This window comes from Gouania willdenowi, chromosome 1 (genome assembly GCF_900634775.1).
Source record: "Gouania willdenowi chromosome 1, fGouWil2.1, whole genome shotgun sequence".
NCBI lineage: Eukaryota > Metazoa > Chordata > Actinopteri > Blenniiformes > Gobiesocidae > Gouania > Gouania willdenowi.
Window position 1 is genome coordinate 13,477,637 of NC_041044.1, and position 6,000 is coordinate 13,483,636.

Consider the following 6,000-nt stretch of genomic DNA (forward strand, 5'->3'; position numbering starts at 1 on the left):
GCTTCGTGCCAACAGTTCAGTTTACCTGGGGGCTTTAGGAGCAAACAACCTGCTTTTCTTATTGTGACCAGGACGAGTGAGGACCACCAGCACCATGAGAGCTGTCCAGTGTTGTCTGCTGCTGCTTCACTCTGTGATTCTGCTTTCAATGCACAGTAAGAACTGACTTTTTCTGCATCTGTCAAACTTTACTGGAATTATTTAGATCTCTGTTGAACGTCCTGTTTAATGGTCAAATTAACCTTTTTGAGCTCGTCTTTCTGCTACTTCTCATTCTAGTCACTCTTGAATTCCCAGGAGTAGATTTTATTTCTTAAATATTAATTATTCTTGAGAGGCAGCATCCTGATGAGGTGAAACTTTTCCAAATGGGACCCAGTTTTCCTTGTTAGTTTAGAATGATCTCTTTATCATAGGGAGCTATAACTTTAATCAATCTTAAATGTTGGATTATATCTACAAATGTTTATAATTGTAATATTTATGATTAGTGATTCTTTGTGTACTCTCAGTCTGACATCCTACACTGACTTGCATGCAATCCCAGCAGCTAATCTCTTAATAGGCCTGGGGGCTAATACTTGGAGCATGTGTGTAGAGCAGCTGTGCTGTAGGGATAGATTTGGGTCAACTTCCAACACCAGGGGGCCGTTATGTGTCCTGACGACACAAAAAAGCTGAGGGCGCTCCAAAAGACTTCAATAGTCCAATAACTTCTGGAAAAAGGCTGTTCCTCATTCTGGTGAACTTGCTTTAGATGTTCTGCAGCTGTCTCCCTGAGGAAAGGGCCGGGGTAAAGACTTGTGTGAAAAGTGGGTGGGGTCCTTGATGATGCAGGAGGTCCTCTTCCTACATGGCATGCCCCTCGGTCTTCTCATTGTCTTCTTTGTGTTGATACAAACATTGCTCTCTTCCCATCAACATTCCAGGTGTTCCACTACCCTTCTGTGGCAGGACCCATTGTTGTTGGTTGACACTGTGGTGTCATCTGCAAACTTCACAATATGACAGCCCAGGTGTTTGGGTGAGCAGTCATATGTCAGCAGGGGCTCAGCTCACAGCCCTGAGGTGAGCCAGTCCTGAGGATGATGGGGAGGAGATGTTGTAGATCCTCACATACTGCAGCCTGTTTGAGAAAGTCCAAGACCTAGTTACAGATGGGGGAGCTTAGTCCAAAGGTGCGTTCACACCGAACGCGAATGAAGTGACTGAAGCAATTAGATTACATTCAAATCAATGTAAATGACACAACTTAAAGTTATCTCCCCTCAAGCGATGTGACTTGCGTGACATGAGCGACTAGATGAAGCGTGACCTCGTCGCTCAAAGTTGAAAAATTTCAAGCGACTTCAAGCGACAACTTTCCCAACCTTCACTGTCTGTAGAGCCGCGGCAGCAGCCCCTCCCTCCCGCTACAGTGCAGACGGCTGCGGAGGGCTGTACTACACTTCCTCAATTTATCAGGGCAAATTAAAGCGGTTAACTTCTTAAATAAGCCCACATTGCTACACTGCTGAAGACTACACATTACAGTAAAGCTTTTAGTTAACTGGATTTTAATTTTTATTTATCCTATGTTGCTGTTCATATGATATTTATGCACTCTTGTTTTATTATTCTATTGTGTTGCACTTGTACTTTTACCACAACTCTGTACAGCACTTTGTGATTTTATCTGCAAAAAGCGCTTTATAAATAAACTACTTACTTACTTACATTCTGAGTGAACTCATCCTTTAGTAACTCCGTAAGTTGATCATTTAAACTGTAAAAGCAGAGCTGTCTATGATAAGTGCTGTAAACATACGACCGGCTCCACACACACACACACACGCACACACACTGTTCCCTGGTCGTCCGTCACTGGAGTGATGAAGTGATGGAGTGATGGAGTGACCAAAAAGCACCACTATGTTTAAGCGACTCATCTCGGGTGATTGAAGTGACTGCAGTCCCTTCAGTCGCATTCTGTGTGACGCACCTTAAGTGTGGACAGCTTGTGGCCCAGTATCTGTGCTATTATGGTGTTAAATGAAGATTTAGTTATAACAGTCTTTGCTCTTCAGATGAGCGAATGTGATGTGGACCACAGAGAAAATGGTGTCCTCTGTGGATCGGTTCCTCTGATCTACATACTGATGTGGGTCCATAGTGACATCAATGGAGTCCTTGATGCGTGTCATGAACAGTTTTTCAAAGCACTTCACGACTTCAGGTTTGTCTGCATACTGACAGACTTACAAATAATTATATCAATATTTTAGCAAAGCAGATGATGAATGATTTATTTTTAGTGTATTTTACAGCTGATTTAAGACATGGAGTAAAAGTGACCCATTATCATAAAAGATGCTAACAGAAAGCTAACACATGAGGAAGGTTAGGTTTTATGGGCTCAGTACTTGTGATTCTCTGTAATTGAACTTTAGTAATTTATATTGTAATTGTAATTGATTTGCCTTTAATGCATCCAATCAATATGTTGAATATAATACAGTAAATCCTTTTTAGGCTTTGATTACTCTAACGTCAATCCTCTCAGGAAACAGCATTAAAAGCTGTTTGTGCATTGCTTCTCTAGGGTTTAGGAGATGGATGAAGGGTTTTACATGGAGGCATCTTAATAATATTTAAAAAGTCATTAGTTCTCAGAAAGCAGCCTCTTTCCCAGGAGAACATTTTATTTTGTGTGTAAAAGAGACTCCTGGGATGTTAGCTTAAGTTACTCAGATGTGTTTTTAAATAGGAGGCCGTCAGTGGTTTTGAATTAATGGTCTAGCTCTATACACATCTATCTAAGTACGTCACAGCAAATGCAGTTAACATTTTAACTAATCATTTGTTGTAACCAGCAGTCTTGTTAAATATAAGATTTGCAGCTTGGCAGGTAAACTATTGTTCACTGTTTAAGGTTTTATAAAAAATCAACTGAGTTTCTTATCAGTGTTGGTTCCTGCAATCTTCATACAAAAGGCACACTTTGTAAGGCAAATGAACTTGACAGAAGTTTACTTTGGATGTGTTTTTACTTGTATCATGGTTTCTTGGGCCCTCAACCTTTTGGATAAGAAGTGAGATGACTTAATGGAAAATTTCAAGCTCGGTCCAGTTCTCCCATCAAATCTTTTCCAGATTCTGTTGGGCGTCTGCTTTGAAATATGCTCCAGGATCAGCCCTATCCCTTTCTTCCCTTCTGGTCTATCTTTTCCAGGCTTTCTGTAAATATCGTTCATAATTTCTCTATGAGGCTGTAGGGATTCTTTAAAAAACACCTACATTAGTTGTTTCTGTTTTTTTTATTTGTAAAAAGAGACCAAAATATTCTATTGTCAACTAACTCTTGATTGCTGTGTTGGACCTACTTGTGATTTGTCTATATTAGCACATTAGCGTATCTCTTTCTCTGTTTTGTTCAGGTGAGGCTTTACATTGTTACACCTGCATGGGCTCTAATAATGAAGACTGCAATCGTCAGGGCTCCAAAGCTTGTCCCAGCTACTCTGACGCCTGTGCTGCTGTGGTGGGCCATGACAGTGAGTCCAACCGTGACAGTGTAGTAGCCTTTCATTTCTTTACAACCAATCAAATAATGTCTAAAGTCTCTGTTTGTGTATGGAATAGATTAATGTATGGTTTCTAGAATAGTCTTCTCCATCAGCAGGGGGTCCAAGGGTTTTTATGGCAAAAAGGAGTATTGCTACAACTAATCAGTAAATGTCATTAAGTAGAGGGATCATGTGATCATAGCACCAAGATTGGGATGATTATATACAGCCATTTGGTCATTTTGTGTTAATGTTTTGACTGAATTTATTTGTTTCCCTGTGACTTCAGCAAAAGTGACTTACTTTTATTTTCTGTCATGTTTGTCTTCCAGGTGGGGTGATTAAGTATTGTTCCTATAAGTCTTTCTGCAGTCAGGGCTACAGAGCACCAGGGGTCAAAGTTCATTGCTGCTATAGCGACGACTGCAATGTAACTAGTCCCGCCTCCCGCGTGCCTGGACTCAACTATATGCTGTTATTTATCCTGTTGTTATTTTACTGCTTTTTCAAGTAGACACACATCAACAGTGTCTGTCTCTGACAGAAACGCCAACAACAAAAGCCAAAACATACTAATGCCTGACACTCCATCTTTTTTGCTTGATATTATTCCGCTTGACAATAATTGACTTGATTTAGCACATATCAATCCTCGGCAGCAGAACGTTGGAGATTGTAGGTGTGACTGTGCTGTGTGGAGTTTGTGCACCCTGTTGAATCAAGTCCATGAAGAAGAACTCAAGTGGATGCATTTGTCAATGGATTTTTACTAAGAAGAAGAAGAAGAATGTCCTTCACTGTGATTTGAACTTTCTCTGCATTTCTCCAGCTTAACATTTTGGATATCTTGTTGCAGCAATCATATGCATTCCTAAATATAAGCGCACCTATCTACAACATTGCTGAGTTGTATGGGGTATTTTGATATAATCCCATTAGACATCCATGGCAAGGTGTGTCACTCTGGTGAGGTTATCTAAAGAATCACAATGTTCATGAGCTCAGTTTGATCACATGACATTGTTTGATTGAACTCAAGAAACATGGTGTCAAACACAAGCTTCCAAAGCCTAAAATTCACTCTAAAAAGCTTAAAATAACTTAAAACTGCATTCTCAAAATGCCATTCCTGTTTGTAGTTTGTCAAGGTTTGAGGTTTATTATAGGGAACACTGACATTTTAGCTCAGGCCCAAATCACATCCAGATCTAAACCTAATCCAGCTCCCTAAGTGAAACCAGTATGACGCCACTGATTTAAAATGGAATGACCAAAGAATAAAGACCACAGGTCATGTTCTGTGGTGGATGCCCGAGTTGTATTGCTGTGCATATGTCTGTATTTCTTATGGTTTTTACATTAGTGAGTGTATTTTATACTGTACTATAAATTTATTTAAGATTAACTCTCAAAACCTACCAAGTGATCTTTTTAAATTTTGTGTTGATATTTTCCAAATAAAAATGTAAATACTTTTTCAATCATTCCAATCTGTAGAGGTTATTTCATTATCCCCCGCCACAAAATGTGAAGGGGGATATAGGTTTGAGCTCCTTCCGTCCATCTGAGTTAAGCAGGACAGCTTTTTCTCAGAAACTGTTTAAGAAAGGATAACCAAATTCGGTGTGTGGCTTCAGAGCATCAACACGTTCATGGAGTTCGAAAACAAGAAGCGCGCATTTATTCTTTCTAGAGTTATTGCCCTTGTTTCGTTTTTTTTTTTTTTTTGGGGGGGGGATGTTGATGACTGTTTTATTGTTATTATTATTATTATCATTATGAATATTATATTATTATTAGATTGGGAATCCAGTGCCTCATGACTCGGATGTGGTTTACAGGAAATAAAAGGTGGAAGAGAGGAACTGAAGCTGAACGTATCCTGACTAAATGCAACCAATATATTGTTTTTATTGGCCTTGTTTTGATGTAGTTCTTTAATTAAAAAGCTCTGCTGCAACACTCCACATCAGTAGAAATGTCACGGCTTTATTTCCTGTTACACTCTTGTTCTCAGGCTTGCTCTCTAAGTAAACTGGAATAGGGTTAGGGATTCGTTTTTAAGATTGATCTATTTCAATGACATACAAATATTCATATAGTGTTGTGTTTTTTTTTTTTTTAAAAAAACTATATAATGATCAATTTTGATTCACAGAAGAAAGGCTTTTAATGCTTAGTTGGGACTGAGGCTATCAAGATGATAACTAAATGATGTTGCTATAGTGACAATAGTAGTGCGCAGTGACTGATTACTTGCTTTCCGCTGAGGTATTTACCATAGATAATATTTACAGTTCTCCTTGAAAATGAACAAAAATCTCAGCAAAACACATAATACCAACATTTGAGTTATATTCATACAGATTAAAGCTTTAATGAAATTAAAACATCTCCATATAGGAATAAAACATTATATTAGCATACAATTACCTCATTATGTATATGATACCAA